Raw genomic sequence first — 13,013 nt, 5'->3', positions numbered from 1 at the left:
AATGAATTAATTAAGGGCATACAACAGATTTTCTCTTCATATAATGCGACATTACGAAGTTAGTTCCGGTTCACAACAAACTTGTCACTATGATCCATTCAAAGTGTATCGCACATGGCTATTATCACTTTAATATTGCAAAACTTGCGATTACATGTCTGTAGCTGTTTTCTATGACGAGCTATTACTGAGAGTGACCGTCGGCATGCCTAATTTTACATGTAACAGGCGCCCTTACGCCCGTAGGGAGGAGTGGTCTGACAAGTTACAGCTTGATTCAGGGATTTTGGCCCTTGGAAAAAGTAAGTAGATAGACTAATGCTGGGTTGCAAGAAATCTGTTCTATAAATTGCTATTCTCTCGTTAAGTAACGGACCCTTAAACTATTCCAGTCTTTAAAGTATAGATCGTTGCAAACGTGATATTTAACGATCTGTTAGGTATTCCGTCTATAAACGGAAAAGATGTAAAACGACAGAGCCATCGTAGCCGACGCAAATAATTCTCGTATGAAACGTTCATGTCGCGATGGTAATATTGTGTTTTTGGTAGGAAGTACGGTTACCGGTAGTATTTTTTTGCAAGCGATAAGCAACATAAAATGGAAAAAAGAAGAAACAGAGGCAAAAATTTTTCAGAAAGAGAAAAAATGTTGTTATTAGACATCATTACCGAGTATAAAGACGTCATTGAAAACAAAACGACAGATGCAGTAACGAACACTTTAAAACACGAGTGCTGGGGCGAAATCTGCCACAAATTTAATGCCCAACAAGATTCCGGTATACGGAATTCTGAACAATTGAGGAATTTATATGATTGTCTGAAGAGGAGAGCAAGAAAAGAGAGAAGTACAGAAAAGGTAAGTTGTGATGAAACAAATAAAATAATATAAACGCGAAATCATTGACCATGCGTCTAACCTAACCTTACTTATGATATTTTCAGGTTGAAATATATAAAACTGGCGGTGGTAGTGTTGCTTCTACTGCGACGGTTGGAACAGTTAGTGAGAGGGTCATCGGACTTATTTCCGAACAAATTACACCACTGACAAATGAATTTGACAGTGATACAAATTACCATGGTAAGATAAATATCGCACTGTTGCATGCACACATTTTGCTATAGGAGTTATAGGCCTATGTGAAAATACAATAAGTACTTCGAAGTTTTATATTGATTACAAAAAAAATAATGCTGAAAATATCCTATATTTTTGTTTAACAGATCTTATTTAATATCAACATCGTCACAACTCAAATTTTATGCACCATAGTATTATGTACAGAACCTAAACATACTTATGAGAGCTCAGTAAATTTTCTATGTTATTTTCTGTTCTAGTTCAAGAACTATTACATCACTTAACTGTTGTTTGCATTATAAAAAGCTAACGATAGCCCTGAATGTTAGTTTTATTTTTTTTTAATCCAGACTCTTGAAATATAAATATAGTATATGATCATAACTTTGTCGATGAAGAGACAACTGAACCACTCCATTCTAATTGTGTGACACAACTAACTCTTTGCTTGTTGTACATATACTGTAGTAACAGTTGATTATAACTGATCCAAGTGCTATACAAATTAGGCCTATACCAGTTGGAAATCATAGATTTTTCTCTGCATTGAAACTGTAAAAAGCAGAGGGGACACCTAGTGACTGATGAATTAATTACGTTAGAGGTTATGAGATTATGAAATTAATATAATAGACCTTCTGTATCTTCTGTAAGCTATATCAGACTCGCTTTAAAAGCCTGCTTCGTTCTACCTGTTAGTATATGTCAGGGTGGAATGATTTAAATCATTAGATTTTTTATTATATAAATCATTAATTTAAATCAAATTATTTTTATGACAAAAATCAGTCAATCATTTTTTTTAATTACGTTCATTATTAATTTTTGAAATAATAATTTACAGACACATCCAATATGTTAACAATAACACACCCAATGGGTAAATAATTAAAATCATTTTTCTTATTCTTGTAGTCCATTTTGTTCAATTTTAAATTGTTTTTTTTTTTCCAGTTTGTTTTATGTCATTTTTGAGTCAACATCTAGTAGATACTTGCTATGCTAGAGAAGAGTCACTTTATTGAGTTTATTAAGTTGTTCTACTTGTAAAAGTGTAGCAAGAAGATTGCTGTTTAACTTAAAATAAGTAACCCAGGCCTAAAACTTGATCCAGTTTGGAGAGAATTATTTTTTTTTATAATTTTTCCCACTTCAAGTGGAAAAGTCATGATAGCTAAATGCAAATGATATGGTTTAGAAATGTAGAGATTGTTGCTGCAGTGAAGTTACATATTAAAAAATGTAACAGTATAAAATATAAATAAAGGGAAAAAAATTGGTGAGGTCTACTCCAATATCTGACAATGAAGATCAAAATTTAGAGACAGATCCAGTAGTTGCACCTTCAGTATCAAAATAAAAGAGATCGTTAGTTACGGATCACCCTGAGACCTCTGAAAATTAAGCCAAATCAGCTTAGTCCCTTTGTTTTTTGGACAAGTGAAAATCAGAATGAGGATTTTAGATAAATAAATTGTAAAATTCTGTTATGCTATAAACAGTTCCTTCTGTTGCATTTACCTATAAAACAAAAGAACTGGTTCAAAAATATGTTGTAATGTACCATATCCCAATTAAAATTATTGTTAAAACACAGCATGTACTTGTAGATTGCTTCTTCATTATTCATCCTAGATAGCCTACTTCATGAACACTGAAGCAAACAATAATTTCAAATGATTTATATAATAAGAATTTTAATTTGACAAAAATCTATTTCAATAAAATAAATCTGATTGAAATTAAAAAATCATTGTTTTTTATTTTTTAATAAAATCATTATTTTTTACACTCTCTGGTGCAGACATGCAATTAACTAGGGGTCTGTTTGGTATTATAGGTAGAGCATTCAGTTGTGAAGTGTCTGGTTTCATTTGTTTCAAGTAGGCCTATGTTTTTTTAACTTAAAATTGGAAAAAATCTAACTCTTATTTGGTTATTGGTATCATTTGTTATTAAAAATACCTTGGTTAGTAAAAAAGATCCTATTAAAAATAACTTAGTATTTAAGTAAACAAATTCTGAAAAAAAAAATCTGATTGAAATTAAAAAATGTTATTTAAATAAAAAATCACTGATTTTGATTTTAATTAAAAAAATAATGATTTTTTTCACCCTAGTACATGTACCTTACATTTCCCCTTTTTTTCAGATACGATTTCCTTGCCCTTGGAGGCACTTACATCAGTGTCAGAGACTACTGTGCCGGTAGAGGAAAGTGAAGCAAGCATAGGCCTACATATATATGAACCTCAGGAAATGATAGTAGAAACAACCCCAACACCCACGACTTCTGTAAAACGAAAAAGAAACCTGAATGATATGTATGAAAGTGTGCAAGCTATGGCAACGTCACAAATAGTAAAAAACAAGAAAAAAGTGCTGGAGATGTCCAATGTGTGTGAAATAAAACAGAAAATTCAGGAAACAGAATTACAAATTAAAGAAGAAGAATTAGAAGCAAGAAGAAGAAAGTATGAAGCGGAAGAAGAGGAATCCCAATTGAGAAGAGAAATTCTAAAAGTGGAATTAGAAATTGCGAAGGCAAAATTAGATCAAGCAAAAAGACAATTTTAAAAAGTTCACTGTGCTCAATTTCATGTTCATTTCTCATTTTGTTTGCCTTATACATATAATTACTTCTTTTGAAAACTCTGTGTCGTCTTACAGTATTATTAATCATATTATTCTGTGGTGTTATGACATAAGCTGATATGTACATTTTCATTGTTTCACAAGAGAGCAGTTTTAATGATGATTCTTTGAGGAAAAATCAAGAACACATTAGAAGGAATATTTTTTATTAATTTTTATTTACTAATGGGAGTAGACATACCATGTTTTGCAGTAACGTTAAAAACAACATTTGCAACATATTTAGACAACAAAATATTTTTGCTGAAATTGTACATATCAGCTTATGACATAACACCACAGTGTTGTTTGTAAACAATAATTAGGTCTAAAATTCGCTGAAACTTAATTTACAATATTTCGATTATATGTTTTTTTTTTTAATTCTAGGTAGTAGGTAACAGCTATTATGTATGTGTTAATTATTACTTGACTATGTTGAATCAATAATTATATACATGTTATTCAGTATTATTATATCAGTATTTCTTGCAATGATTTTTACAACTTTTCACGTAAGTAGGTGATAGTTAATATTGTAATGTAAGAATGTACATAGGCCTATATAAATAAAAGCATGAAAACCATTATTACTGCCTGGAGAACACTGTGTTTATTAATGCTGTTCTTGTTGCATTTCCATTGTTACGAACAGGCTCCACAGGCACATCTACCACCTCAACATCAACATCTTCTTCGGGTAAGTTTTCATTATGTTCATTAGCTATATTGTGCAGAACTGCTGTCGCCACAATGGTCGCCAATGTTGTAGATATTTGTCCTCATTCCTAGTGCCAGGACAGGAAATCTCCTCTTCCAAACTCCAAATAATCTCTCTACTGTGTTTCTTGTTGCTATATGCGACCTCTGGTAGTTTTCTTCAGCTTCTGTAGCAGGATGAAGAAGTGGAGTCAGCAGATAAGCCCTACAAGGATATCCATTGTCTCCTAGAAGAAAACAATTGGGATATTCATTGTTTTCAAACTTTGCACGTAGAAGACAGGCATCAAATATAGTACTGTCATGTACTGACCCAGGCCAACGTGCAACGACATCAAGAATCCTCAGATTCTTTGTACAGACAGCCTGGACATTGATGGAGAAATAACCCTTCCTGTTTCGGTACATCTCATTCAAGTGTCCACCAGGGCTTTGAATTTTCATATGGCTACAGTCTATAGCACCAATAACGTTTGGAAAATTGCTAATTGAAAAGAAATCCTGCTTTACTGTTTGTAAAGAATTTCCCTGAGGCATACTAATATATTGCTCTCTCATTCTTGCAATGCATACAGTTACACATCTTATTATTCTACAAACTGTAGATTTATTAACGTGTATGTGGTCCCCTATCACAGTCTGAAATGCTCCTGTTGCATAATAGCGCAAGGCAATCAACAGCTGGTTACTTGCTGATACTGCCTTACTGCGTGCAGTTTGTTTTTCAATGTGATGCCCTATTTCATGTAAGAGAGCCATGAATGTGTCTTTCGACAATCTAAATCTAATCTTAAAATCAATATTATCATACTCTTGTAGAGGATTAGATCTGTCTCTGAGTATTCTTGGTCTTGGTAAACGTTGTAGATGTTGTACCACATCCAACATAACCTCTACATCAGATGATTCAGACGATTCTATAATAAAAACAATGAAATTGTTTTATTTACACACCTTTCCCTATACACACATGAATCTCGAGTTCATTGCGATATATGTAGCCTATATTACATTTTACGTACCTGTTTCTGATGTTAACATATCCACGAAATTACTTAATACTTTAGAAAACAAGCAATATACGTACAATAACGATTCGTTAACAGTTCACAGCTCCGATTTTCGACCTATAGTTTACAGAGTGCTTTAACGAACCAATAGCTTTAAAGGTCGTTCTTGCAACGCTTACTTACGCTAAATGAAGAGTTATAGGACCAATAGCGTTTAACGAACCTATAAATGCTTTCTTGCAACCCAGCATAAGAGCGAGTTACTCATCACTATAGTGAGGTTCACATAAGAACAGTTCCTAAACAGCAAATATTGCCGTCTTGTCAGTGTTGCCAACTGTTACCGGATATCACAAGATCCTATGTGCTAAATGACTTATTTACTTACCATACTTTATGTTGGAAGGTTATTCTAAATAATTCAATAATTTGTAACATATTTTCGTAGACAAACTATGCGGGAAAGGGATCAACATGTCAAGTACTGTATTTTGTTGGCAATACGAAATTCATTGGTTTGACTAAACAATTAACTCACGAGACCTAACCTAAAAATATATTTTGACCACATGAAATTATTAGTACCAACTTCGAAAACTTACCCGACTATAGTCTTGAATTATAACCACAACGCAACACATAAAATAACTATTATGTATTAATATTAATACTGATATTAATTAATTATTAGTATGTTCAAATTTCACTAGTTTCCAGTAACGGGCTCAGAAATCTAGTACAATTTTAATTTCATGGAACTCCAGTACCGACAAATAAGATATTTGCCTCACTTGCCAACATACCAGTTACAAAATCACTACCATTTGTAGTATTTGTCAGTATCGAAATTAGAAACGAAGTTGGCAAAAGAAAATTCAACCTGCAAACTATAAAATCACTACAATCCACAAGAATATGTAGTAATGGGGGGAATAATGATTAGCAGGGAAAGGATTTATATGTAAATACATATATACTTATAAAGCTAATATAATTTATATTTTGCATTATCTTTATGTTTCACAATGTGTAGGGTTGAAAAATCCTACTTTTATTTTCCATATTTTTCCATATTTTAGAGTTTAGTACATATTTTCGTTAATTTCCATATATTTTCCATATTTCATATAAAACAGTCCATATTATATTAGGTTTAACAATAAAACAAAACAAAATTCCATTAACTTTTAAAAATACATTTCAACAATAGAGATTTAAACACATGTTCAGTAATCCCTTTAACATCAGAGTTATTTGAAAATTAGCAGTCCTATCAACAATGGGAAAGTAAGTTACAAAACTGTATTAATTTAATTTAAAATTTTTAACAGACTTCAGTTGTGCAGCTCAACAGTTAAATGCCAGTCAGAGTACACATAGGTTCAGTTTTGTAAATCATACTATAAAGACGGCAAATATGCCAAAAGTACGTCATTCAGTCAATTTAAAATCAAAACTAACAAGTTACATTTCAGAATTTAAAGAAGATGGTTTATCAACTGACAATAAAATATTATTTTGTAATTTGTGTCAGTGTGCAGTATCATCTACACAAAAGTTCCTGGTGCAACAACACATTACAACTAGTAAACATCAGGCCAACAAACAACTAAATTCCAAGCAGAGACAATTGTTTTTAACACAACCAACAACATCGAATGTAAGATCTGAGTTTAACATCGACCTGTGCCGTTCTCTCATCTCTGCTGATATTCCTCTCTACAAACTAAAGAATAAGGTCTTCAGGGAATTCCTTGAAAAATATACTCAACATACAATCCCGGATGAGTCAACACTTAGGAAGACGTATGCTCCATCCATCTACGATGAGACAATACAGAAGATAAGAGATGAAATTAAAGATAGTTCAATTTGGGTTTCCATTGATGAGACTCCCGACAAAGAAGGTAGACTTGTTGGTAATGTAGTTATCGGTTTGTTAAGTGAACAATATTCTGAACGAATTCTTTTACATTGTGATGTTCTAGAAAAGTGCAATAACAAAACTATAGTTAAACTGTTCAACGAAGCTATGGGTATCCTGTGGCCAAAGGGTATTATGTACGATAATGTGTTATTCTTTATTAGCGATGCTGCCCCTTATATGGTCAAAGCTGGACAAGCATTATCTGTTGTATATCCTAAATTGACTCATTTTACTTGTGTGGCGCATGCATTTCATCGTGTGGCAGAAGTGGTCAGAGACAATTTCCCTAAAGTAGATTTGTTGATTTCATCAGTGAAAAAAGTATTTCTCAAAGCTCCCAGTAGAGTTAACGTGTTGAAAGAAATGTACCCTGAAATTCCATTGCCACCAAAGCCAATTTTAACTAGATGGGGTACATGGCTAGAAGCAGTTGAATATTATGCCGAACATATAGACTCTATTAACAATGTTCTCCTTGCATTGGACTCTGAAGATGCAGTCTCAATTGATACTGCGAAAACAGTTACCTGTGACATAAGTGTGAAGAATGACTTAGCTCACATTCAGCATACATTTTCATGCATCATAAAAACGCTCAAAAGTCTCCAAAATAGGCACCTTTCACTATCTGAAAGTTTTGAAATTATAAATAGTACTGTGGAACAACTGAATCGTGGTAGAGGTAAAGTTGCAGATGCAGTAAGAGCTAAGGTGGACACTGTACTTTCAAAAAACCCTGGATATGAAGAACTACAAAAGGTTGTTGCTGTGATGAGTGGTGAATCAACAGTGAAGATTAACTTGGACTTATCCCCAGCAGACATTGTGAAATTGAATTATGTACCAGTTACTTCTTGTGACGTCGAACGCTCTTTTAGTCAGTATAAATCTATCCTCAGAGACAATAGAAGAAGATTCACTTTTCAGCACTTGAAAGAAATGTTTGTAACCTATTGTTATGGTAACAGACAATAAAAATTGTGTTTTGTTGAAACTACATTGGAAGATAAGGTACGTCCATTATATTTTTTGTTTAGTTTGATTAAAATGTACCAATATTTAACGTACATAGTCATTTTTTTATAATTTTAAGTCCATATTTAATTCCATATTTTGGTAAAAATCCATATTTAATTCCATATTTTGGTAAAAATAACTACATATATATTTACATATTTCATATATTTTTAGTCCATATAAATCCGTTCCCTGATGATTAGGTTTCACCGTTAGGGTATGAAGTAAGCTGACCCGGACTATAGTCTACTGGTGGGCTGGATCACACAGGTCAGACCGAACAGTCATAACACCCAACACTTCCTTCTTATTACGTCGCGGTACACTCCTCTTAAAACACAATATTCTTCCACACGTCCAGTAGTACACTGGTTCATGGCCTAACTATCAATAATATTAGCATTCGGCTGTAGTTCATAGTCTTATTACAGTAAGCATTTGAAATTGTTATTTTTGTGACATTACGGATCCCAGAACGGGTGCCCATACTCGGTTCGAAAAAAAGACACATTCTACGTCAAAATTAGGATTCCCATGAGAAGAAATTCTATAGGAGGACATGGAATCTAAAATAAGAGGACATTACTGGGAAAAGGGGAACTTTTTAAAAATTAGTATGAACAAAATTAAATATAAAAACAATGGTTCACCTTAGTTAGGTCTCTCACTAGTTGTTGGATCAGTATTACATCTGTACTTATCGGTGGAGCCCACTTTGTGCACAAGAACCTGAAGAGACAAACTTCTATCTTCTAACAAATAGTATGTAACTGTTCACAGGACATATCCTTGAAATTATATTTCACCATGATGATACCTCTGACTGTCTCCGTTAGCATGCGATTTGTCCATTGGGCAGATATTAGGGAAAATACTCTCTCAACACTTCCATTGTGACTTGGGATAAATAAATAGAATTGACATTTTTAAGAGTTGTGAGAAAGTTTCACTGCTCGCAGAACTATTGGAATTGAAGAAATGCGAAATGCCGGACATTTCAATTTTTTTAATGCCTGCCGGACAGGATAAAATGATTAAAACAGAGGACACGTCATCCTTTTGCCGGACGGATGGTAACCCTAGTCAAAATAGTCTCAGTTTTGTATATGCCCAGTAGACCCAAAATTATTAGAATTTATGGTATTATCGTTGAAAGTGACAATGACGATGGCAGGATTAAGACAATGACTATAACAATGACAGTGATTATGACAATAACCATTACGGCGAAGTGACGGGGATGAAACTGACTGACTGTAATAGTGCCAATTCTGATGATGATGGAGAAAGTGAAGGTGACAACTGTAAATGATGACGTGACTGTGTCGTGATCATGACAGAAATTGGTGATAGTGATAGTATTAGTTGTGATAGTGGTAGTGGTGATGCTGCTAGTGGTATTATACTGGTAGTGATGATGGTGACAATCGTAAGTATCAATGGTGAGTAGTAGGCCTCATGGTGATACGAGTATTAACGGCGACGTGGTAGTGGTGATAGAGGTCCTGATTCTGAAATATGAAATAATCCGTTTCATAAGATAGACAGAACAAAATTGTTCCAATACATTTGCAAACAGCAAGGTACCAGTACTCTAAAGTGAGTAATTAAAACGTTAGTCTGTCTAACCTTCTTCAAAATATGTTTCCAATGACCTATGCGGGCAATGAACCTGCAGCCACTGAGAATCTCGACCCAACGGCCACGTCGCTACTGACGTACCGACCACGCAACTTCTTTGTTCGCATCATAATTTCCATCGTCCTCCAGACCATATAGCCTGTCAAGTTCATGAACTCAGCTTTCAAACTCAGCGGCTGTAGGTTGCGGACCTACAAATACCACTTGCTTGATCAATCATGCATTTGAAATGTGACATATAACACAATATCATTTACTTAATCACTCATAAAAAGACAAACTTAACATTCCTATTCAATTTATTGGTCGCATTTTGAGTGATGAATCATTGTCAGTTGCATTATCTGTCTATCCATAAAGCAAACAGTCAAAGCTGATTAATTGAATAATTTCAAGGGAAAAATTGTTCCAGGGTCGGGTATCGATCCCGGGACCCTTCGCTTAGCACAGGCATGCTCAAAATTGTAAAAGTTCCGATTACACGGATGATGCTGCACTGCATAACACACACAGTGTACGGACTGGGCTCCGCAACTACATTGCAGCACCGCCTGTGGCATCGCTCTCATACTCTTACAAATAAAAAAAGGTATCCCCGTAACATGCCATGAAGGCACTTGGGGGGCATGGAGGTAGAGCCCCATGCTTTCCCTGACCACGGCACTAGAATGAGGTGGTGTGGTCGGCACCACGCTCTGACCGCCTTTTACCCCCGGGAAAGACCCGGTACTCAATTTTATAGGAGGCTGAGTGAACCTCGGGGCCGTTATGAAAATTTGGCAACGAGAAAAAATCCTTTCAGTCCGTAGCCAGCTGCTCTACCAACTGAGCTACCCGGCCGCCTCATACTCTTACAAATATGAATAATAAACTGAATTTGAAAAAGGAAAGAATATACACTGTAATATTCAGTTATTACATTGTGTATTATATTTAATATAGTTATGATATTATTATTATATCATAGATAGTGTTATTTTCATATTCCATCATACATTGCGGTCTGTTCAACATGTGCATTCTTTTCTGCAAGTAATCGGAAATCTATTTCTAACGAATTTACTCAATGCGCAGCTGACTCAAAAGATGATCATCTGTTAATCGGGATCTATGTTTGGATTTAGCAACTTTCATTCTCTAAAATAATTCTTCGCACATGTAAGTCGAGGCAAAGGTAGCTAACATAGTGGCAGCGAATAAGCTCATCGTGGGATATTTCGTTTTGTTAATTTTTTAATACTTCTATGCTGTCAAGTCATATTCTCTGCATTTAGTTCTCAATTCTACGTTACTTTGTAAATCAATTAACTCGTTCTGGAACTGCACTCTCACGGATTGTAGGCCTACTAAATTTACTACGAAAGGATTAACAAAAATATTAATATCACTTTCCATATGTCTAAAATCACTAAATCTGTGTTCTGTGAATTCAAATTTGAGTTGTTCCAGTACACAGATATAATTAACTATAATTTGTTCAGGCACCATTTATCTCTTTACAAGTTCACCATCCGTGAAGGGTTTTAGTGCCTTAGCTAATTCCCAACACACTACATAACTTGCTCCTAAACATATACTCTGAATTCTTCGACTCTCTTCAATGTTTGGCCTTTAATTAAGTGCTTTCAATTCTTGAAACTGTAGTGCCTCTGAAAAATTATTTTATCATAACATGTATTTCTGTTGAAATAAAATCACCACAATAATAATAATAATAATAATAATAATAATAATAATAATAATAATAATAATAATAATTGTAATATATCTAACAACAGTAATAACACTACTACCACCACCACCACCACCACCACCACCACCACCACCAATAATAATAATAATAATAGTAATAATAATAATAATAATAATAGTAATAATAATAATAATAGTAATAATAATAATAATAATAATAATAATAATAATAACAACGTTGGTATATGAATACATATTACAAGAAACAGCTTCCCTGTCACTTCGGCATGTTCTGGATGGCAGAGCGTATAATGTCATTTTATGTTGCTCAGTAGTATTCCTGACAGTACCTAACAACATAGTAAACACTTTACCAAACGCAAAACAATATGGTATATGTCGTTTGCTTACAGAAGCTTTTGACTGTGTCATTGTTCGTGCGTTTACTAAGTACTTGAACTGCCTTCCGCAGTCATCCGTCGAGCTTCGAACGAGGAACAACACGCTCTACATTCGAAGGTTGTGATTACAGAACGTAATCGCGAGTCAGAGAATGAGCATACCTGGCTTAGCACACGAATATTCTACCGACTGAGATATCCCACGAACTATACACGACACCGTCACAATTCTTCCCTTCATATCCACACAACTCAAATGGGCCGACAAGACGCCAGAACCCAACTTTGAGTGCACACAATTCTGTGTGACTTAAATTGTGGCTTTCTGTTAACGTACTGTACCTACAGTAACGATCGATACCCGGCCCTGGAACAATTTTTCCCTTGAAATTATTCAAGCCTGCTTCACAGGGAGTTTCTACCTGAAAGCCAGATTTGCAAGTCAAAACTGATATGTTTATTAAACATCGAACGATCTCAAATTTGTTTATTAAACATTAAAATGTTCAGTTATAATACATTGTACTGAATAAGTATTGTGAAAGCAAGTTTTTACCTATATTCTGAAGATGTTCATACGTCCATACCATTAAGTCTGAACAACACAAAAGATTTCTCTGGAGCTATTTCTACGTATATTTACAAGAGTTTAAAATATTACTGTATGCAGTACTTTATAAACGTTGCTTACACTCCTTAGACCCTAGAGTTATAGCGTACATAAGAATTTTTTTCACTTTCTGCTAAAGAAAGTAGTCTGCTACATAAGGCCTAAAGAATTTCATGTCACAGATAAGGTCAACACCTATGTTACTTCATTAAGTTGCCTCAATCACTTTCAATTATATTTATAACGCATAAATCCGAAGTGTCTAACTCTTTAT

At 34.1% G+C, this 13,013-nt stretch overlaps 1 protein-coding gene and 1 long non-coding RNA gene across 3 annotated transcripts in view; one reads left to right on the top strand and one right to left on the bottom strand.

Moving 5' to 3' along the window:
• Positions 1-13,013, bottom strand: part of Ncc69 (sodium chloride cotransporter 69) — a 520,228-nt gene that overhangs the window by 277,421 nt on the left and 229,794 nt on the right. The gene's annotated exons all lie outside the window — the stretch shown is intronic.
• On the top strand, positions 321-4,042 carry LOC138698078 (uncharacterized). The gene is made up of 3 exons (XR_011331685.1): positions 321-862; positions 949-1,087; positions 3,240-4,042. It is a non-coding gene; the product is annotated as an uncharacterized lncRNA (long non-coding RNA).

Source organism: Periplaneta americana, chromosome 4, assembly GCF_040183065.1.
Source record: "Periplaneta americana isolate PAMFEO1 chromosome 4, P.americana_PAMFEO1_priV1, whole genome shotgun sequence".
Taxonomy (NCBI): Eukaryota; Metazoa; Arthropoda; class Insecta; order Blattodea; family Blattidae; genus Periplaneta; species Periplaneta americana.
The sequence above is the reverse complement of the archived record's forward strand: the minus strand, read 5'-3'. Positions and strand labels throughout refer to the sequence as shown.